Source organism: Peromyscus californicus, unplaced genomic scaffold (assembly GCF_007827085.1).
Source record: "Peromyscus californicus insignis strain IS unplaced genomic scaffold, ASM782708v3 Scaffold_15__1_contigs__length_86483966, whole genome shotgun sequence".
NCBI classification, from domain to species: domain Eukaryota; kingdom Metazoa; phylum Chordata; class Mammalia; order Rodentia; family Cricetidae; genus Peromyscus; species Peromyscus californicus.
The window spans coordinates 32,240,130-32,265,067 of NW_026294447.1; positions in this window are offsets into that span (position 1 = coordinate 32,240,130).

Below are 24,938 nucleotides of genomic sequence, written 5' to 3' on the forward strand. Positions count from 1 at the left end.
CATTCTTGTATGTGACATAGTTTTAACACAACTTATTTCTATATATTCAAGTAATTTTAAATTCTCATCTGGATATTCCAAAATCAATGTCATATCAGAACTTTGTTGTGATGGTGGCTTGGGCTGTTAATCATACTTCTTCCTGACTCCTGGCATACTTTTCAATGTTTTTCTGAAAGAGAAATGATACTAAATAATACAAGTTATATAAGTAGGACTTTAGTATAATGGTTTATATTAAAAATGGCTGAGTAGGGCAGAGTTTAAATTTTGCTTTAACATTACATGCCAGAGGCTTTAAATTCCTCTAATCTGTTTCTTCCTCTCCTGTTGGTGTGGGAGTTCTCTAAGAACCCGTGAACTGATGCAGTTTTCATCTTGCACCTGTTGCAGTTACAATCTACCATTGTTTTTCAAGAGTCAGTTAATGTTATACAAGTGATGTTTCATTCTGTAATCATATGATTGCGACAAGTCTCTACTGTGTCTGTTCCCATGGGCCATGGTCCTCAAAGTGCTCCCTAACTTCCTCACTGCTTCCTTGGTTGAGATCCCAAACAAAGGCACTGGAAAAAAAATGTTCATTCCAGCAAAGTAGAAGACTTCTATGGTGAATATTCCTTTGTTATGGACAATGTTCTTGGGGTGCATGGGGATGTCTTCTCCATCCCCATCAGGAGCCATGGGTAAATCACTCTTAACCATGGAGTTCTTTGGTGAAGGACTCCTGAATCTGTGAGGGACCGTGGAAGACTGTAGCCCTCAGGAATTTCTTACTTATCCCAGTTCAGTATCAGATGCTAGAATTGGTGAATCATTTAACTGTTCCAACACGTTTGTGGCTCTGCAATCTCTCTCTAAGTTAAGCAGAATCTGGCTGTGACTATTCAGATTCTGAAAATCTATTTTCTTAAAAGCTTCTGTTTACCATCAGACAAATATGAATATCTTCATGTCATTCAGCCTTTTCTTCATGTAAACATGGAAATGACCTAGTATGTTCCAAGGTCCTGTAGGTTAGAGTTGCTTAAGTTGATTTTGACTTGTGACTTAATGAAACATGGAACTTTTTAAAATTTGATGAATATAATGATATCTTTTGACTTTGCTAAGGTAAGAAGAATTTCAAGAGATACATGCTTTGTGCCTGTACATATGTCATATGTAATGTGTATGTGTGTGTATGTATGTCCGTGTGTGTGTGTGTGTGTGTGTGTGTGTGTGTGTGTGAAAATTTCCTTCACCATCAATTGAAAGTATTAGTTATTTTTCCTGCTGCTGTGATAAAATGCTCAGAAGAAAAGCAGATAAAGGAAGGAAGGATTTATTTTGGCTCACGGTTTAAGGGTACAGTTGATCATGGTAGGACAGTTGTGGCAGCTAAAGCCTAAGGAAGTTGACCATATAACAGGTGCCATCAAGATGCAGAAGTAAAGGAATGCTCGCACTCAACTTGTTTTCTTAATATTTTCCAGTCCAAAACTCAAAGCCAGGGAATTGTGTCATCCACTTTTAGAATGGGTCTTTCTGTCTCAATTAACCTAATCAAAAGATCCCAAACAGGAAGGGTGATAGGTTACATTCATCAAGCACTTGCCAAGATAATCTCTCACAGATGTGTCTAGGAGTTTGATAGGTGTGGTTCCAGGTCCTGTTAAGTTGGCAATCAACACTAATGACCACAATATACTATTTGAGATAGATGTATGTTAGGCTTCTAACTGATGTTTAAATGATTGTACTTCTTTTAGAATTCTGAGCTATAGCTATAAATCAGTCATGCTCATATAGGAGTATATTTCCTAGATTAAATAATTTTACAACTATTTTAACATAAATATGAAAACTGTCAATATTTTAGCAATCAATCATGTAATAAAAAGTAAGATATTTTCTAAAATTTATTCAATATGATTTACAAAATTTTTCAGTATACATAGTCTATTCTATTCATACACTGAAAATGGGTTGTGTAAATATTTCTCTACATAGACATTATTAACATTTTTAATTATTTCAAATAAATCTTATACTTACATTTATTTTAAGTAATATACATTATATATATATATATATATATATATATATATATATATATATATATATATAGAGAGAGAGAGAGAGAGAGAGAGAGAGAAAGAGACTAGTTTTTAAATTTTCAATATATAGTGCCAAACACTGGCCTCTAATTACAACAAAGATTCAACCCAACTTTAGCTTAGCATTCCAGACCTGGAATAACCCAAAGCTGCACCCCCTTTTCTTCTTAACAGAGTTTTTTCCTACTCTGCCAAATGCAGCTTATGCTACAAATTAGATATTTGAACTTACTAACAGTATGTAATATACGGAAAATTAAGTGGTGCTTCAGCAGCCCTGAAAACCAATAAAATAGTCCATGTTTCAGTGGGTCTGGTTTCTTGTGTATGACTACATTTCACTAAGTTTAGAGTAGACACAAGAATGTGCATAGTGAAAAGGCCAATGAGAAGTTCACGTGAATACAGTAATATATGAATGTCCTCAAAGTTTAGAAGGATCTGTGAGATTCAAAGGACAATCATTGTTTCACTGCAGTTAAAGACAAAAAAGGAGCTCCACCTAATGTTTGGCTGTGGCTCTCTAAATCTGCATCTATCAATTGCTGAATGAAGCCTCTCTGATGATGATTATGCTAGGCGCCAGTATATGAGCATAGCATAATGTCATTAATGAAGTACTTCATTGCTGTTTGTTTTCATTTTGTTGTTCTTTCTGCCAGTCATGTTTGTTTCTATCCTAGGTCTCTGGGCTGTCCAGCCTCTGCTTCCTAGCCCTGCAGGCACTGTGAGGGGTGGGCTTCCTGTCATGGTATAATTGGATCAGTCATTGATGGGCCACTCCCACAAGCTCTGTGTCACCTTTACCCCACCCAGCACATCTTTCAGACAGGAGATTGTAGGTCGAAGGCTTTGTGGCTGAGTTGATATCCTAGTCCCTCCACTGGAGTCCTTGCTTGGCTGCAGATGGTTGCTTCAGGCTCTGTTTCCCCCATTACTAGGAGTCTTTGCAAGGTTCACCCTAATAAACTCCAGGAAGTTTCCATTACACTAGGTTTCTACCTCACCCTCCAAATGTCCCCCAATTCCGGTTATCTTTCCCAGTACTCTCTCACTCTACCCCTCCCCTCTCCCCACCTGATCTATTCTGTTCCTATCCCTACCTGACCCCAGTACACTCATGAAATCTGTTCTATTTTCCCTCCCAGGAAGATCCATGCATCCTACCTTGAGCTCCCCTTGTTACTTAGCTTCTCTGGGTCTGTGGATTGTAGCATGATTATCCTTTACAGCTAATATCCACCTATAAGTGAATACATACCATGTTTGTTTTTCTGGGCCTGGGTTATCTCACTCAGGATGATTTTTCTAGTTCCATCTATTTGCCTGCAAATTTCATTATTTCAATTTTTTTAAAGCTGAGTAGTACTCCATTGTGTAAATGCACAACAACATTTTTTTTTATACATTCTTCATTTGAGGGACATCTAGGTTGTTTCCAGTTTCTGGCTATTATGAATAGAGCTCAGAGTGTCTGACTTAGGTCCTCCACATATATGCTATGGTTGTGTAGCTTGGTGTTCTTGTTGTGTTCCTAGCACTGGGAGAAGGGACTGTCTCTGGCCCCTTTGCCCACTTTAGGGGCCCTTTTCTTCCTACTGGATTATCACATCCAGCCTTGATAAGAGGGTTTGTGCCTAGTCTTATTGTAAGTTGTTATACCATGTTTGGTTGATATCCCTGGGAGGCCCTCTCTTTTCTGAAGGGGAACAGAGGTGGAGTAGATGTGGGGGAGAGGGACTGGGTGGAGAGGAGGGAAGGAAAACTTTGGTCAGAATGTAATATATGAGAGAATAATAACAATAAAAAAGACATAAAAGGAGGTAAAATTCTGACATGAACCCTAGCCAGTCTAGCAATTCCTTTAAGGATGTCATATGTTTTGGAGGGATGTCATATTCAGATTTGTGTTTAAAAAACACATCCTAGTCACAGTGTAATGGAATACAGAAGCAAAGCATTGCAAGTAGGAAGACAAACAAATAGGCTATTGTAGCCAGGCATGCATCGGAGCCTACAGCAGGAGTCTCACAAGCGCTTGGGAAGTCACCCAGAGATGCATAGTTATATTTGTCTAAAGATTGGCATCAAGCTGGGCGGTGGTGGCGCACACCTTTAATCGCAGCACTTGGGAGGCAGAGGCAGGCGGATTTCTGTGAGTTCGAGGCCAGCCTGGTCTACAGAGTGAGATTCAGGAAAGGCACAAGGCTACTCAGAGAAACCCTGTCTCAAAAACACCAAAAAAAAAAAAAAAAAGATTGGCATCAAAACAAATAAACAGAGGCTAATGAACTGTCTGAATGGGAAACAGTAAAGTTATGAATTAGAGGCTCAACATGTGTATGAATGAAACTCATGCTGAATTTAGTGGCAAGCAGACATATTTATTGCCCATGATGACATTTTCTGTAATTTTCCTCTACTATAATGTAGTCTCCATCTACTAGACCACTCTTGTGTTGAGAAAATGGTTGCCTCATGCAAATTTTCCAGAAAATTTCCTTGTATGAGAGGAGCAACCTTTATGTTGTCATCCTGTAACCTACTAGCATGCACTCCACTGTGACAGGGCTTAAATACAGCTGGGAAGAAAACTGGCAAAGTTACCAAAGTTCCTGCCTAGTCTCTGGATATGAAAATCGTGTAATTAGAGAAAATTTGATCCAATGTTATGTTGGAAGAAAACACACTGGAATCCTTCAGATTTGGAGCTTTGTCACTCTACATACATACTGAAGGCATAGAATTTTATCATACTTTGATCATTATTTTTACTTGTCATCTGCTTACCAATGCCTCAATTTATCAATTTGTAAAACTGTGTTCCTCTTACTCTAAATCAGTGAATGTTCAGCCTCCTCTATTAGAATATAAATAGCATATATCTCATCTCTCTCTCTCTCTCTCTCTCTCTCTCTCTCTCTCTCTCTCTCTCTCTCTGTGTGTGTGTGTGTGTGTGTGTGTGTGTGTGTGTGTGTGTGTGTGTGTGTGGTGTTCTATAGTAGGAAATTACTAAAACCCTGGAATAACACAGAGGTAAGGACAAAGTGGCCTCTGGTTTGATCGGCCACTAGCTAAATCATTCAATAGTTTTAAATGAGCATGCCCACCCTAGACCAAGGACTATTTCATCTACCCTACAGGTCTTTAGACAACCAAGCCCCACTCCCTCATTTACATATCTGCTGTAACATCAAAAGAAGGGGGACAAGAAGCTATGGTCATCATTGAGAACCCATCCCAGGATGATAGGCTCCCTCCTAAATGATCTTTACCTCTCACCTAATTTGCATACATACAAGAAAATCCGAGCACCAATAAGCCTATGGCAAGTGCTAGGTAGACACAGCCTCTTCATTGCCAACCCACTTTCTCTTCCTTTCTCAGCTCCTAGGAGCGTTTACTCCTGCTTAATAAATATCCTGAATTTCAGTCACTTTTCATTGTCCATGTATCTTATTATTATTATTATTCTTTAATTTGCTTATTCCTTGAGAATTTCATACATCTATACAATCATTTTGATCAGCTCCATGACTCACTGTTCCCTCAAACAATGCCTACGTCCCTTTACCCACACATGTCTCTCCCAAATTCATGTCCTTTGATTTTGTTTATAACACATTCAGTCTAATTATGATTACCCATATGTACATGGTTTGGGTAACATGGGTAGCAGACCAGGGGTCACACATCTGAAAAATAGTGATTCTCCCTTACCTGGCAGTCATCAACTCACAATAGCCCCTTTGCTAGAGGTAGGAACCTCATGAAGTCACATTTCCTCATCCACACTGGAATGTTGACTTACTTGACCCTGGGCATGTCTTGTGCATACAAGCACAGCTGCTGTGAGTTCATGGATACAATAACGTTTCTACATGCAGAAAACACTATTTTGTAGCAGTCCTTCTTGTCCTTTGGTTCTGACAATATTTTCAATGCTTCTTTGATGATATTTCAAGCTGTGATGTTAAGGGATGTGATAAAGATGTTCCATTTAGGCTGGGAACTTCAATGTTACTTATTATATTAATTACCACTGCAAAATTATTTTCTGATAAGAGGAAAAGCTTGCTCTAATCTGTGAGAATAAGGACTGGTATTTAAAAGGTAATTTAATACTATATCCATTCAGTAAAATAATAGTAATATGTTCTCTCCCAAGACATGTAAGCTCCCCAACTTTTGGGCTTCTTTTGCACAGATTTACAGTACTAGGCATGAGTTGTTTGCTGTGAAGCAGCCCTCAAATTTAGTCAGAAAGCTAGTGGTTGCCTTATGAAATGCATGCCATTTTTTGCACCAATAGTCATATCTTGCCCAAGAGATCATTTTGGGCTTCACAACTGGATGATACTTTGTCTCCCACAGGAACTACATTCTATTCAGGATTATAAAAGCTAGCCTGTAGGAAAAAAATTTCCAAGTCAGCACCAGCTTGACTTTTTTCCCATGTTCTATGACTACACTGTGTGATGTTGTCAACAACAGGAAATTCTCAGATACTTATGGTGAGAAATTCACAGCTGAATAAAAATTTATCATGTAAATCTATCATAGTTTCATTATCCTTCAACAGATATCTATGTCATTTGCGATTTTTTTTTTTTAGCTTTTGTGAATAGAGGAGAAATGAACAAAGAAGCTCAAGTATCTCCATAGAAAGATAGCGTCATTTAGGTATGTGGGCAGGAGTATTTTAGCATGCACTTCATTCTTTGTGATTGTGAGAAAACTGGCAAGTGGGGAAGAGAATCTTTAGCACTAACACTTACTTTCCGTTGTGATTGTGGAAGTCCTCCTGGTTCTCTAAATACAACTGACTGACCAGTTATGTTCTCCTCTGTTTCCTTCCTGAACAGCAGTAGAGGAAGTACAGAATGACCTGTCCAACATTAAGAAAAATTCTGTTCCTTTGGCAAAGTTGAGAAGAAGATGTGCAGGTTACTTGTCACATTAAGCACATACAATTTCATTGCTATTTTAGCTTTTAGAATGAACTACAGTCATTTGAGGAACAGACATTTGAATGGAATGACTAACATATGTGAGTCATAAGAGTGAACAAAACCTGATCTATAGCTGAAACAGCTTGGTTAATTATTGACTCAGTACACTCATTCAAAAAGTTTTTTGTTTTCCAAGTGTGACAGATTCTTGAAGATGAGATCTCAAGACGCACAATCATGGCAAAGTAATCTGTTTATTTTGACAAATCATAGAAGATTCTAGAAATGAATGACATAGCACAAGGAAAATACTATTATGGAGAAAGTGAAGAGCAAACTTATATAAAACCACTCATCAAACTTTGATGGGTTGGATCTGAAAGATGACCAACAACTGTGACTGTAACATATAAGAGAGAAGTAGGTATGGCCTTGTTGGAAGAAGTGTGTCTCTATGGAATGTCAGGAGTGATTGTCATGAGCTATTATCGACCATGTTAAAATTATAGCTTATAGCAACTGACAATTTAGATGCCAACCCATCAGACAAATGGTTCTCTGATGGAGGAACCCTGTCAGGCAGGGCCTGTAGGGCCATGGGCTCTGAAAATCCAGTTGCTTTTATCTCTTATTTTATTTGTGGAATAACAGCTATGATATTTCTCTATTACCATGTATTTTCATATAATGTGTATATGTAATCTCATGATTATGTCTTAATCTTATAGGCGCAACATATTTGTGGATGGTCAGGAAGATGACTTTTTTTAGCTGTATAATTTTATACATATATATGTATATAATATTATATACACATAATATATATATATATATATATTAGGATATGTTTTATAGCTAAATTTATTGTCCCTCATGGACTATAGACATTGAAAATACTGCTTTGTTCCTTTTGTTCAGACTAACACAAGGAAATAACTATTTCTCCTTATTTAAGACTAACTGTACTCATTTTAAGACTAACTGTACATATTTAGCTCACTTTTACTTCAGAGCAAGTTCAAACTACACTAAAGTCCTTTTAAAATAGATTATAAGTTTAAAACTTTACAATTATGTACAAGGTAAGGGTTACAGGTATCTAACCAAGGTTATTCATATAAATCACCCTAAGAAAACCATGCAAGATTTTCTCTTGCCAAGTCTACTAATAAAGAGCTATGTCTCAGAGTTTGTCACATTGGGCATTATGCACCTTCCCCCTGGTTCTGAAACCTTGAAACCTTGTGTTGCCATGGTAAATGGCTAGGCTCCTTATTGGTTACCCTAGGAATGTGCTTTGACCCATGAGAGGTAACTCTTATCATTTTTTTTTGTTGTTGTTGCTTCAAGCCTCCTGTAAAAAGAGAATTTTTAGGCTAGACAAGGAGAAGCAGGAGGATGAGAACAGAGAATTAGAGCTAAGAAATTATAGACAATTGGGACAACAAAATTAGAAGAAAAGCAAAACAATAAAGAGGCGTGTTTGGAACAGTATGTATGTGAGAGAGTTCCTCAGATACCCTAAATTCTTTTCACTTCACTGTAGCATCCAATCTGAACCCTGAAGAGGACCTTGGTCCTGGACCCCAAAGGCCCTTGATAGCGAAGGTGAGCTTTGAGGTCTCTTATGCTCAAGATACCACTCAGTGTCACTGTTGCCTGCAAGATGTAGGACTCTTGATTACTTCTCCAGTGCCATATCTGCCTGCATGGCACCCTGTCCCACCATGATGATAATGGACTAAACCTGGGAACTGTAAGCAAGCCACCACAATCTAAATGTTTTTCTTTGTAAGAGTTGCCATGGCCATGGTGTCTCTTCACAGCAATAGAAACCCTAATTAAAACAGGGGCCTACCTTGGGGCACAGTCAACCTTCCAGGTGCCATATCTTTTCTGGGAAGCTATCAAATATCAGCAGTTCCTCAGCTTGAAGTAGGATATTGTCCCTACCTCCCATATTCCATGATACAATTTTGTCTCACTTGAACTTATATAGGTCTTGGGAATGCTGGTACAATAGTCCTGAGTTCATATATGCAACAGCATGCCCTGAGAATATTTTCTTGAAATTATCAATTCTAGTTTTTACAATCTTCCTACCTCCTCTTCTATGAAGAATCCTGAGCCTCAGAGGAGTGATGTGATATGGATGTCCAATTTATGGCTGATCACTTCAGTGGCACTTTCTCTGCTGTGGGATATCATTTTGTATGCTGTGATTATGTGTTGCTCTGACTGGTTGATAAATAAAATACTGATTGGCCAGTAGCCAGGCAGGAAGTATAGGTGGGATAAGCAGACAAGGAGATGCTGCTAGTCTGTGCCATGTGAAGCAAGATGTAAAGTACCAGTAAGCCACAAGCCATGTGGCAAATTATAGATTTATAGAAATGGGTTAATTTAAGATGTAAGAGCTAGCTAGCGAGATGAGCCATTGGCCATGCAATTCTTAATTAATATAAGCCTCTGTGTGTTTATTTGGGTTGAAGCAGCTGCAGACAAGGCAGGACACAGAAAAACTTCCAACTACAATTGGTGCCTCACTGTTGGGCATTGATCCACATAGACCTAAGAAAGCTTAAAGATTCTAAACACACAGAAATGGAGCCACACTAGGCTTCCTAGTCTCACAGTTTCATGCCAACAGCAGCACAGACAGCTGCCTGAAAGATGGAGATGGCCACCAGCAGCCACTGCAGTACATAGAGGTGTCTCCAAGCCATGCAGTGTGGTGTGTGGTGAATTTAGCTTTTTATAGTACAAGGAAAAGGAGAGGCTTTTAGGCTACATGCTGCTGGATGGAAGCATAGACCCACTGCTTCACAGAAGCAGTGATGAGCATGGTTCCCCCAGAGCTGAGATGGGTGGAGCCAGCAGCCAAAGCTGCCATTTTAGTACTAGCCATTGTAGTTTAAAGCAATAGATTCATAATAAGGCAGATTCAGATGAAATAAGACTTTAAATGGTTTACATTGTGTGTAAAAATATACATAAGCTTGGGAGGGAGAAAAAATGAATATAGACAGTTATATAAAAATAGTTTTAATAAATAAAGTATTTAAAGAAACACTAAGAATCAAATAAAAGTTAAGCCACATAAAGATGGAAATCACACACAGAGTTTGGATTATATTGTCTTTGGGATTTTTAACTAGAGAGAGACATTTGATTGTAAAGACTGCTGAGTAAAAGCAGTATGTATATTTTAAAGGAATTTTGACTTCAAAATTTATGTCTAAGGACAGGTTGCTTTGGGAAAAGGTTCTGCTTTTGTTTCCACAAAAGATGAGAACCTGTGGATTGCTTCCAGGCTCATATGGTTTGATCAAGGAAGACACACCCTGAAAGGTCTCTGATGACACCATGGCCCAGATAATCCAACATCCAGAATGACTTCAAAGCACCTGGCTCAGACAATGCAGCCTCACAGACTACTCCAGTCAGGACTTGACCATAATTCTTCATTTTCTCAGGATCCCCATAAGATTGCCAGAGCCCTCAACCAGCAGGAAGTAGTAAGAGAAGCTATGCCCAAATTCACACAATATTGTTTATAAATGTTAATTTTTATTTAAAGGAGGTTGATTATAAATGCAATCTCTTTCTTAAAGATAAAAGAGAGATAGGACATAGTTATGATAGGCAAAAAGGGTAGATTATTGGATCTACTTTTAAAGAGCAACAACTTGTTTGAAATATTTTACATTCTAGTTGAGGTATTATATTTCTATACTGAGTGAGAGAAAAATTTGCCTGGTAATCATTCTGCTGAAAAGTTCAGGCTAGTAGAGCTGTCCATTATTCAGAGAAGAAGACTTCTAAGACCTTTATGAACCAAAATAATATGGTAACATTATCTTCCTGGTATTTTCTATAACAAATCTTATTTCATTTTAGTAAGCTATAGTATTAGTATTTTAAAGATATAAAGGTTGATTTTATTACCCTTGTTCAATGTCTCAATTCTGTTTCTCTGAATAAAAAGATAAACACATATGAAGAAAGAAACTAAAATATAAGCAATTAATAAGTTATTAACCAATTTAAGAATATATTGTCAGCCAGGCATGATGGTGTATGCCTTTAGTTCCAGCACTCAGGAGGCAGAGGCAGGCTGATCTCTCTGAGTTCAAGACCAGCCTGGTATACAAAGTGAGTTCCAGGACAGCCAGGGATGTTACACAGACAAACCCTGTCTTGAAAAACAACAAAGACAAAAAATATATATTTCCTAACATATTAGTTTAACTAGGTTCTAAACTTCAACCCAGAAATGGTAGTGCCATGAACTAGACTGTCACAGCTAATGACATCCGGGGGAAATTCAAGAAACTGAGAATACTTTACATTTTTAAAGTGTGTGTGTGTGTGTGTGTGTGTGTGTGTGTGTGTGTGTGTGTGTGTGTGTGTGTGAATATAGACAGACAAGTACCATAGTGTTCAGGAAGAAGTCTTCTACCCACCTTTTGAGAAACCGAGGATCAAGTTCAGCTCATCAGGTTTGTGTGCAAGTGCATCTACCAGCTAACCCATCTAACAAGCAAAAATCACTTTGTTTTTTTGTGTTCTCAGAATATGAAAAAAAATAGAAATGACATAAAATATATGGTACTAGAATATGTTTCTAATGCTTAGAAATGTCAAGGTATTCTTTAGAGTTGCAGATTAGACTTTTAGGCATGGATAAGACCCAAGTGCACACAAAGTGCCAACAACTAATTCATTTCTAATGAAAATACCCTTTAATTACATGTTGATTTAGTATTTTCACTTAGAAGAGGAAAACAGTATAAAAATAAAGATTAAATGTGATTCATTGTTCTAAACAGGCTGCTCCATGATGAAATGTCTATATCTTAAATTTAGGAGCTTATTGATATCATAAAAATGATTTTAATGATGGATTAAAAACTTAATTCATAAGGAAATCCCATCCCTGTGACATGTTTCCTGTGTCATCAGCTAGAATGTGACTGGTACTTCATTCAAGATTTTTCTATACTTATGACTGTAATTGGTACTCCATTCAGAACTTTTTTGTACCTATAAGAGTAACCACTATAACATTGCACAGTGCTGGAAGTGTTTACTACACTAATCCCTTCTTATAATTAAGCAATGCTATTTTAGAAAGTTACCTGAGAAACATGGTGATTACATAACAGCTGGTTTTGAGGAAACTGATGAGCTATAAATAGGGCCATATAAAATACAAAGTAAAGAGGACCAAAAATTTTAGTTTTTGCATCTAGGAACATGACATAAGGGAAAATCACAAAGCAATTATGAATATCACCAAAGTTATAAAAACACATTCCTGTTGTTTGAAAGCAAGAGACATTCTTTTGCTACTGCAAAATTATAGCCCTTTCTGAAAACAAAGAAAATGAAATCTTTGTTTAAACAGAAGATGTTTTGTAGTCATAGTAAAGAAATGGGTGGTTATGAAAGGATCAATCAGTATGGGTTTATGATAACAGATACTTTTTTTCATTTATAGACAACATAAATATAATTAAACTCCACTTTAGAAAATCAAAATATATTTTTCCAAAGCATCTAAAAATTATTCTCATATGAAAACATATCAAGAGTACAAACAGTATACTTGGTTTTGAGATAACAAGCTACTTAAACTGTGGTTCATTCTGGTTTCTTTTTTTATTTTGTAATGTAATTTAATTTTACATATTAGCCACGGATTCCCCTGTCCTCCCCGCTCCAGGGTCCCCCCACCTTCCCCCCAGCCCACCACCCATTCCCATCTCCTCCAGGGCAAAGACTCACTGGAGATTCAGTTCAACCTGGTAGATTCAACTATCTCACTTATCCAGAGGGCTTGATCCAGTTGGGGGCTCCTCCACTAATGGTTCATAGTTTGTGTGTTTCCATTAGTTTGACTTTGTCCCTGTGCTTTTTCCAATCATGGTCTCAACAATTCTCCCTCTTACAATCTCTTCTCTTTCTAGCTGATTGGACTCCTGGAGCTCCACCTGGGGCCTGGCCATAGATCTTTGCATCTGCTTCCCTCAGTCATTGGATGAAATTACTAGCATGACAGTTGAGGTATTTATTTGGCCATCCTATCACCAGAGCAGGTCAGTTTGAGCTTTCTCTCGACCATTGCCAGTAGCCTATTATGGAGGTATCTTTGTGGATTTCTGGGGACTTTTCTAGCACTTTGCTTCTTCCTATTCCCATGTGGTCTTCATTTATCATGGTCTCTTATTCCTTGTTCTTCCTCTCTGTTCTTGATCCAGCTGGGATCTCCCACTCACCTAAGCTCTTTCCCTCGAACCTTGCCCTTTATTACCCCCCACTCACATCCAGGTTGTTCATGTAGATCTCATCCATTTCTCTGTCATTGGGCAATCCCTGTGTCTTTCTTAGGGTCCTGTTTTCTAGGTAGCCTCCCTGGAGTTGTGAGTAGCAGTCTGGTCATCTTTGTTTACATCTAGTATCCTCCTATGAGTGAGTACATACCATGTTTGTCTTTCTGAGTCTGGGTTACCTTACTCAGGATGATTTTTTCTAGATCCAGAACATAAATCCAGTTACTCTGAACTTGAGAGAAGAGAAAGTAGGAAGCAGTCTTGAACACATTGGCATAGGAGATCACTTCCTAAATATAACACCAGTAGCACAGACACTGAGAGAAACAATCAATCAATGGGACCTCTTGAAACTGAGAAGCTTTTGTAGAGCAAAGGACATGGTCAACAACACAAAGCAACAGCCTACACAATGGGAAAAGGTCTTTACCAACCCCACATCTGACAGAGGGCAGATATCCAGAATATATAAGGAACTCAAGAAATTAGACATCAAAATGCCCAACAGTCCAATTAAGAAATGGTCTATAGAACTAAACAGAGAATTCTCAACAGAGGAAGCTCAAATGGCGGAAAGACATTTAAGGAATTGCTCAACATCCCTAATCATCAGGGAAATGCAAATCAAAACAACTCTGAGATACCACCCTACACCTGTCAGAAAGGCTAAGATCAAAAACACTGAAGACGCCTTATGCTGGAGAGTATGTGGAGTGAGGGGAACTCTTTTCCACTGCTGGTGGGAATGCAAGCTTGTACAGCCACTTTGGAAATCAATATGACGCTGGAAACAACCTAGATGCCCTTCAACTGAAGAAAGGATAAATAAAATGTGGTACATATACACAATGGAGTGCTACTCAGCAGAGAAAAACAATGACATCATTCTGGTTTCTTATTTCGTGTGTTTCATTATGAAAGAGATCATAAATTAACACAATTTAAGTATGGTTCAATGTACATAGTTCTTCTATTAACATTAATACATAGGCTAACGTAGTATACTTAACTAATTTATTCTAAATAAAATACAAATTAAACATCTCTTTGATTCAAAGACCAGAGGTCTAGAGATCCTGTAAAGCTATGGTATATGCTTATAAAAAACAAATAAATAAACTGTCTTAGTTCCTCTACCTATTGCTGTAATAAAATATTCTGACAAAATTAGTTTAAAGTAGAAAAGATTTATTTTTATTTTACAAAATTTATTATATGTGTATTTATATGTTTGTGTATACATTATAATATATATATTAAACACAAATCTATTAATGTTTAAGCTTGAGTATCATCCCCAAGATATCTCATCTTGTATGTGCGGATACCACAAAGACATGGGAAAAAATCCAAATCTGAAGCATCTCTGGTTCCCAAAATTTCAGATATAAAATAATTAACCTATATTAGAAATCTCAGTTTCCATACGGTTTAGGTCTGCAAATTAAATCCACCAAAAAAATTTTAAATAGAGTTCCTGGTCTGTAAAATACATGTACTGAGTTGAGCACAGAACTGCTCAGCTGGTCCACATTTTTCAAGAACTTTCATCTTTGCACCTTCATTGAAGGCAGAAACGGTATGTGTCTTGTCGGTCTGGGTTTTAAGTCACAGGACCTGTGCTTCTGTGTACCATTTTCCCCTATTTACAGTATAACAGCTAGTTCCCTAAGGAGTAAGGAACCAACAAGACATTACTCATGCCTTACTGTGTTTAAGGCATCTCAAGACTAGACTGCTAAACCCATGATTATATGACAAAGGCATATTAAATGTGTTCTCTAAAATATTGTTTAAAGGGGATTTTCACTTTCTATATGCTTTATGCTCCATAATACATCTTCTATCCCAGGAACGATTCTCCAGGACTTTAGTTGCCTTATGTAAAACTGTGCCTGGGTTTCTTCATTGTGTTTTCCCAAACTGTCATAAATTGTCTCCTGTGTCTCCTTGACATTATCCATTTTCCCAAGATTTTCTCCTTCTACCAAATGCTGATTCTGTTCCTCCTATCCACATAAAGTTCAGATGGAAAAGGCAGGATTGTTCTTGAAAATCAGCATCATTAATTAGCAATTTAGACTTCATTCACAAGGGAGAAGATTAGTAAATAGAAGCTAAAATAATAATTTAAGAGATAAACATGAGTAAGCAGAATGCATGAAGCCTTAGGGAAGATTCTTATCATCCCTCTTCTACCTCACTTAGAAGACTTTTCATTTAGTCAAATCTACATTTGTTTGTTTCTCCAGCTTCCTATCATTTGAAGTAGGTATCTCAATTAAGGCTACTATTTCTGTGAGGAAACACCACCACCACAAGCAACTTAGGGAAGAAATGGTTCATACAGCTTACACTTCCACACCACTGTTCATCATTGAATGAGATCAGGAAAGGAACTCAAGCAGGGCAGGAACCTAGAAGCAGGAGCTGATGCAGAGGCCATTGGGGAATACTGCTTGCTGGCTTTATCTCAATGGCTTGCCCAACTTGCTTTATTATCAAACCCAGGACCAGGGGTTTCTCCACCTGCAATGGGCTGTGCATTTCTATGTCAATCATAAATTAAGAAAATGCCTGATAGATTTGCCTACAGCTCAGTCTTATGTAGGCATTTCTCAATTGATACTTTCTCTTCTCTGATGACTCTAGTTTGTGTCATATTGACATAAAAACTAGCAAGCACAGTGGGATGGTTTCAGATTCTTTAGTGATGGCTGTCATCAGATGTTTATTTTATTTTATTTCTCTTGGCTATCTATTTTCTATTCATCTTTATTGAAAATTGATATTTTTCAAATATTATATTCTGATTATGGTTTCCTCTCCCTAAGTCCTCCAAGGTTCTCCTATGTCTCCCATCTGAAGACAGATTGTTTCTATCTAGCCTCCATGGTATCAGAAAATATTATGCAAGCTGCCAATGGTGGAGAGTAATGAAAGAGTTTTATCCAGTTGCAGCATTATGAACTACAATGATCATCTTTGCCAAAATATCCATAAAATTGCAGTACGTGGCACTCATATGTTGGTGGCAATCAATAGCTGTCTAACTGGACTAAGACTGATTTAACAAGAGGAAAATCATGCTTGATATTAAAGATCTAGCCAGCTTTGAGGGGCTAGTGAGGTAACAGATCTTAGAGCAGAAACTATTACTGCCACTTTGCTAGACCAGCATAATTCATTACTGCATTTTAAATATTATCCTTATACTTATAAGTGTAACTACCACTCCCATCAAAGAAGTATCTTTTACAGCAAATGGAGACATCACAGAAGACCAAAACTGAACATAATGCAGACATCAACAGCTCATGTGTATCTGAGCCACAGTGGATACATCTATGTCACAGTTCCTGAACCTGTGGTAACATCTTGGAATATGGAGTAAAAAGATTTTAAAATCCAGAATCCCAGAAATCCTGTATTGTTGTTCAAATCTTAGACGGTCTTTTAGTAAAAAACCCAGAGCCAGATATCAGGGTGAAAGCCTAAAGATCAGAGAAGCAGAACAGCCAGCCACTAGTTCTTATCTCTATGAAATCCTCAACCTAAAGAGAGTAAGGTCTTGTTTCCTCGTGCCATATATACCTCTGCCCTGCCATATTGCTTCCTGGGATTAAAGGCATGTGCTTCCCAAGCAAAGCCATGAGATCTCAAGTGCTGCGATTAAAGGTGTATGCGACCACTGCCTGACCTCTATGTCTAATCTAGTGGCTGTCTCTGTCCTCTGATCCTCAGGTAAGTTTATTAGGGTACACAATATATTGCCACACTGTATGACACGGTCTTTCTTAGAAATGCCTGCATAAACAAGACCTGAGCAATGGGGATATGTATGGACATATTGACATGGAAGGGAGGAAACGTCATGGTGTCCCACTCCTAGACAAAGAACTATAGGCAGCTAACAACTGCAAGGAGAAGAAGAATTAGCAGGCATAAATCCACTTGGGAGTTGTCCGATACAAAGTGGTCAGCCCTGTAACCATATACACACAAACAACAGAAACAAACTCAACAGGGTATATTTATGTATTTGTGCATACAAATATATACATACTTGTGTGTGAGAGACATCGGAAGGGTTAGGTATAGCGTACCTGGGAGGGGGTGAAGGGAGAAAAGGGAGGGGCAGATGGAAGTAAAGTTATTTTAATTGAAATAATACTTAAGCAACATAATGCAATACAAAACATGGAGTCTATTTTGTGTTGGCCACTGTTCCTGGGCATGCAGCCTATGTTGAGAAATGGTTGTTCCACCCAATATCACTCCACTGGAGGAAATTGATTTTCCCCTCTCCCTAGCAATAGCAATTGCAAAAGTTTGTTGGTCGGGAATCAGACATTGTGACTGCTTCCCATTTCTGCACCATTTCTGAGCATTTTAACTAATTTCTGAATAAAATAAAGTAGCCCATAATGACATACAACATATACAGTTTACATTTTTGGTTGTATCTTTAATTTTTAAAAGGAAATTAAACTACAGGGTCAAGATAATGCAATGTGACTTTTACCTTGATGATTACAAATATTAATGATGGACCTGTTTCATTAGTCGTCTTTCATTTGGTATAAAGCCTGCAAAGATTCTTACCAAGAGAGGCTGAAAATTCATGCATATTCTTTCCATTTCCTGTTGCTTTTATACAATTTGTTCCTTTAGAGGTTTTTTTTTTTTTTATGACAGGTTTAACTTGATTTTTCAATGCTTATTCTCCTGTGGCTTCTAGACAGGAAGGAAATTCAGGATTCTTTGCTTCAAAAATACACTAAAAGGCCCCCTCCCTCTCTCTCTGCAGCATGAATTGTTAGAAGGTCTTATTAATAAAAACAATCCTGGAGCCAGGTATTGGGGTGAACACTGAAAGATCAGAGAAAGAGAACCATTCACAGCCACCTTGCCTCACCAATTCCTCAGCTGATCTCGTTTCCTCAGACTGGAAGCCTCTGAGTCCTCATCCAAATGGATCTCAGCTGAACTGCTGCTAAAAGCCTAAAAGCTTAACTAGGCTCTAGTTTCTGGTTTTCACGCCTTATATACCTTTCTGCTTCCTGCCATCCCTTCCTGGGATTAAAGTCGTGTGTCATCATGCTTGGCTGTTGACTTTGAACTCAGAGATCCAGGCAGATCTGTGCTTTTGGAATGCTAGGATTAAAGGTGTGTGTGCCACCATTTTCTGACCTCTATGTCTATCTAGTGGCTGTTCTATTCTCTGACCCCAAGTAAGTTTATTAGGGTGCACAATATATTGGGGAACACAATTTCCCCTTTTTTGTCTAAAACTTAAAAATTCCCAAAGAGGTTGGGGTGGGGCGGGTGGTTTTTGGTCTTTCAATGGGTTTTGGGTTTGAGATAATTTTCATTGTTTAGGAGGGTTTGTTACAAGTTGTTGTTAATGGTTAGGAAAAGGGCTAAGCAAAGGAGATTAGATTTAAGGTTATTGTGTGAAAAAAATATATATAGAAATGATAGAAAATATGGTAGATTATTGAATCTACTCTGAAAAGAAAAAGAAAAGAGAGGATATAGATATGATATAGATAAAAAGGTAGATTATTTAATCTACTCTTAAAGACAATTACTAGTTTTAAATACTTTACATTGAACTGGATTTTTACATATTTTATACAAATTATGTATATTGAGATTGATATGTTAGAAAATTCTGTATGTATTTTTTCTAATCTTATTCAGGATATTGTACTTAGACAGTTCATTTAACAATGTAGTGCAATTAACTAATCCTTGAATGTTATTATTACCAACTACTAGGATATAAAAAAATGAAAGTTAGTAATTAGACATCACAATCGAATTTGTAGTCATATTAGGTATGTTTTCAAGTCTAAGCAGAGTTATATTTTACATAGACAGGTCATCTTCAAACCCTTCAGAGATCTACAGAATATAGCACTTAAAATGTTTTAATAACTTAATTTTTTTTTGTTTTTTATGGTTATAAGACATGTTGGCTCCTGGCAGCACCAATCTAATTCAGAGAAGTTATGGGCATTGAAGAAACTGCATATGGAGTTTACTTTCATTGTAGCAAAAGTTAGTCACTGGGTTTACTTTCATTGTAGCAAAAGTTAGTCACTGGGCAACTAAATGCCCTCAGATCGACTGCTGACAGACAGGACAAAATGGATAGACAGGACACAAAACAAAGGACTACCGATCTTGCCAAGACAAATGTGGTTGCTGCTTTAGCAACAGGTGTCCTCTGAGGCCAGGACAATATGGCACCACCACTGAAGTGGCCTTTGCAACTTGGAAAAGGTACAGTGTCCCTTTCTTCAAAGGCAGCTGAACAGGCAATGGCTGTTGGCTGATGGCTTCTGGTGTGCAATGGAACAGTAGCTGAAACTGTTATTCTTGTAAGAGTAACTAGGCTGACAGAGTCTAAGCTCTCAATGGTAGACTAGCATTTAATAAAAGATTAATCCACCCACAAGCCGAGAAAAATGGGATGCCGAGATGAAGCTGCCCACAAGCCAGGAAGAATGGACAGCCAAATTCCAAAAACACCAACAATTTTCAGAATTTAAAATCCTGAATCATGACAGGACATTGGTAGAATTCAGGTTTATCTGGTACATGGACTACTCATACCTAATATGAGGTCGAACTGTTGGCATTGTGTTCATTCTACTTCACAAATGAGAAACCTCGGGTGACTGTCCAGGCAGCTGGCTATTTCTCGCAACTCACAATTTTTTGGAAGCTGCTTGTTTGCACTTCCTGTTTTACTAGGTAATATTATTTCCTTCTTGGGTCTCTGAGGGAGTTGAAGACTAGATAGCTATAGTTAGTTGAAGATTAGATAGTTATAATTATAATTAGTTGAAGATTAGATAGTTATAATTTTCCTTGTTAAGAATTTCAGAAAAACAAATCAAATCAATTCTTCATTAGCAGATAATTAAGACCAAGCCCCTGAATAATTCTGCAGCTTCCCAAGGATACTAATGATAGAAATTGACAGTTTATTTGTGTCTTCCCCGGCCGTCTCCACCACGGGCCTTGTTTATCACTCCGGCCCTTTGTTTTCAAAGACCTCCTTAGGATCTGAACTCATCAAAAAACAACTGACGAGGCTACATCCAACTAAGACCCCCGACTCTAATTTCCTCTGTGCCGCCACTATGTTGGACACTTTATATGATATCATCTCTAACCTTCAAGGTAAAACCCTCAAGATGACTGTTTCACTGCCTTTTCTGGGTGGACACATCAAGCTCTGAGTAACATAGTCCTCTCGTGATTTCCCAACAAGCCACATAATGGTGTGAGCTGGTTGGATCCTGTCATCCTAAGATCAATACGAAAGGAGGTGTGCCTTGGTAATGATAAATTATACCATTATACCAGTACGTTGTTACAAAGATTAAGTAAATAAAATAAGGTAATGCACCTCAAGAAAAAAAAAAAAAGAATTTCAGAAAAGAAACTCACTAAAGAAGTGTAAAGTATATAAAATTAAAAGACATTATAAAGTAGTTCCCTGTTAGTAATACAAGTTAGGATAGAAAGTGAATCAGGTACATTTTGGACTTACCAAAATAGGATAGAAAATGGAAAAATTTTCTCTGAGTTTGTCAAATGCAAATGGACTAGACATTGTTGAGGTATTTATTGCTTGTATATATTGTATATATTTATTGTACTTATTGTATATAGTTTTTCTTATATTAGTTATAACTTTTTTATTATTTTTATTTTTATTAGAAAAAAGGGGAAATATGGTGATATTTTATTTGTGCTGAAATGTGGTATTTTATTTGTATGTTAATAAATAAAGTTTGCCTGGAGATCAGAGGTCATAGTCAGCCACAAACAGAAGTCAGGCAGTGGTAGCATATGCCTTTAATCCAATCACATGGCAAGCAGATTATCTGCCTGTTCAAAGACACAGCCAAGCATGGTGACACACACCTTTAATCCCAGTACCAACCATAGAGACCTGAAGGTCTAGACAGGCAGTGACGAGGAAGTGATGTGTCTGGGCTTAGAGCCAATGAGAAAGCAGAACAGCAAGGCAATAAAAACACAGGTTAGACAGGAAGAGGCTCTCTTGGGAAGCTATGGAGAGGTGGTAAGCTAAGGTTGGTTGGTGGGTATTGCTCTGATCTCTAAGGCTTGCACCTCTGTATTTGGCTCTGCATTTCTTATTTAATAAGTCTGTTTAGGAATCTCTCTCTCTCTCTCTCTCTCTCTCTCTCTCTCTCTCTCTCCCCCTCCCTCCTCCTCCTCCTCCTCCTCTTCCTCTCCTACCCCCTCTTTGTGTGCAGGTATAATGTATTGGAGTGTAGACACAAGTGGGTGCATGTGGATACCAGAGTACAGCTTTTCAGGTCTCACAGTCCACCTTATTTAAGACAGGGTAACTGCTGTGCATGATAGTTTAGCTGGATCTTGAACTTCTTGGGATTTTCCCATATCCACTTCCCTTCTTGTTGTGGGAACCTAGGAATCACAGTTCTCACCACTACATGCTGCTTCGTGTGAGCTATAGGGATCAGAATTCAAGTTATCAAATATATATGGCAACTGTTTTCATTATTGAGCTGTCTTACAAGCCTTCAAATATCAATTTATAAACTAAATAATACCTATTGGATGCCTAAATAAAATGTAATCCTTATTAGATGATATTTTCATGAACAAGATTTTATCACTTCTCTAATTTTAATATGCACAATTTGTTACCAAAAGTCTCTCTTATCTAATGAAATAAGGGCAATTGCCTAATTTTAGTTTTCTTGTTGCTATGATTATTAATATTTGTTTTCTAGTGTTAAAGGTCTGTAATATTCACATATATAAATAGAATCTGGCTTTTATATCCTGACCACTGCCTTGTACGTTTATAACACTGAGATATTCATCCAGTTTCTTCTATTTCTACCTTTTTCTTTATATTCTTTCCTTGTTTATTGCTATTTCAGTCTGTTTAATGGAATGAATTTATATATATATATATATATGTGTGTGTGTGTATGTATGTATATATACACATATATATGTGTATGTGAAATGTTGAATACAGATTATAATTTTGAAATGTACATAAATGTACTTTTGCAGAGGTTTCAGGAAATATGAGTAGTTTATTTGAGTAACTACAGTATTTGTCACATAATTATTTTTTTTAGATATAATTCATTCAATAATCTTGAATCATGTATTGCTATAATCCAGTAAAATATGGATAATTTGTAGTCAGTGAAGTAGAGCAAAGAAATCACCAGAGAAGAGGTAATGATATCAGCTACACAATATTTTCTGGAGCTCTCCATGGGAACAAAGGACGGCCAAGGACAAGCAAGAATGTCTCCAGAATCATATATTAGATAAAAGAAGGAAACAACTAGACAATATGTAAGCAATCCTTAAGCACTTAGCATTCATTCGACAAATATGTAGCTTAGTAGTTGGCTCATCTTGTGTCTTTCTACTAATTTTTCTTTGTGGAGATATCTTAAAATTCTAAGTATAACATGTTGCAAACCTGTGGGACTTCAGTTGCGTGGCCTGAATTTGACCAGTCTTGTCAGATCACATAAAAATACTCATGGCTAGTTGTGAGCATCTGTCAATAGTCTTCTGGTTCTGAGCAAAGGTTCTGTCTGTCAGAATAGTTTTGATATCCAAAAATACTCTATTTAGTCATAATTCCAGATGCCTACTATGAACATAAAAGAAGCTACAAATGACTGCTAATGTGATTAGTACTTTGAGAGTAATGATCAGCTGTTAGATTTATGCATTGTGAGTGTAAGGCAAATGTTTTGAAAATGTGTATCAACACAAGTTATTTCTTCACGTTTTAAAAGTTCCCATAACTAGGAAATATTAATAGGTAACACAGAAAGTTTTCCAAATAAAATCTATATGCAGTAGGGTTTGAAAATGACAGTTCTATATTCCTCAGCAAACTAGCTGGGATTTCTATGTAAAAGCTTCTGTAGCTGCTTAGGATATTATTATCATGCTACTAATCACGGGTTAAAGATTCCTGACACTCATCAATTCACATAAGAAATTAACAAAGGTGTAGTTGTGTGTCTTTTCTAAAGATAGCTTTGGAATGTGCTGAAGCAGAACATGAAACTTCTATGCAATTAACAGTACAGTGACCTCAGCTGAGGAAAATTTAAAGTCAATAGCTGAGAACCAGTTGAATGGACAGTGATTGATTTTGCTTTCTCTGGTCTGTGGAGGAATGATTGATCTAAGGTTTATTTTATGCTAGCCTTTTCTCTACTGTAGAACTAATGAGGCAGAAGGGGTAAAATGAAAATGGAAACAATAGACAGAGATTGTGTCTGCATGGGGCCAACCACATAGTGATGGAATAGTACAGCCTGTGTTTTGGTGTTAGAAATCTGTATTTCCTATTTTCTAAGAAGAAAAGAAACGCTTCTCTTAAATGAATTATTTATTTTTATTGTATGTGTATAGGTGTTTTGTCTTCATGCATGTAAGTGCATGGCAAGTATGCAGTGACCATGGAGGCCAAAAGAGAGCATCAGATCATCTGGAATTAGAGAGGATTGTTGGCCACCATGTGGGTACTGGTAACTGAGCATAGGACCTCCACAAGAGCAATAATCCTCTTAACTGTTGAACAAACTCTCTAGCACCAAGAAACATTTAAATATCAAAAATTATAATAAAATACATTTTGATCATGTTTTCCCTCCTTCAACTCCTTCTAGATTCTACTTACCACCCTATTACCCAATTTTATGAGCTCTTTCTCACCTCTGCCCCCTCTCAAAAGAAACAAACAAAACCCTCAAAACTAGAAATAAAATACATCAAAACAACAAAAAAGACAACCTAAACACAAAAATGACATTCAAAATAAGCAGGCAAAAATACAGTAAGACAAAAACATGTGAAAACAAAGCAAAATGCAACAAAAAGTTGACATAGATACCACTGAGTTGATGTTTATGTTGACCAACTACTTTGCGGCATGGGGCCTGCCATGAAACTCAGCTTTCCATGGTCATTGTTGTAGACAGCTTCTTGGTTAAGATTGGGATCCCATGTCTCCCTCTCAGTTATAGAACACTGTCAGGCTTGAACTTGTGCAAGCTGTGTGATGTGGACAGTATTTGTAAGAATGAAGCCTGTTGAAAGATAATCATTTAAACAATTATTGAGAACACTAAAATAAAGAATATTTGGTCAATAGGCTTCAGACTCTGCTAAACTCATACAGACTCCCCCGCCCTACACACACACACACACACACACACACACACACACACACACACACACACACACATATCTTCAGGTGGTGTCTTGCGATTTGCACCCAGACATATTTATGGCTAGAAAAGTGAATTTACGTGTATCTGAAGACAGAACTGAAGGAGTATATATTAGAGATATATTTTACAAGAAGAGAAATATTAACTGTAACTTATCACATAAAGAAGGAGAGGTTGGTGTCATTAATAAAATCTTCATGTTTATTTCTGGAGTGTCATTTCATAATATAAACTACTTTATTAGTTCAATAAGTA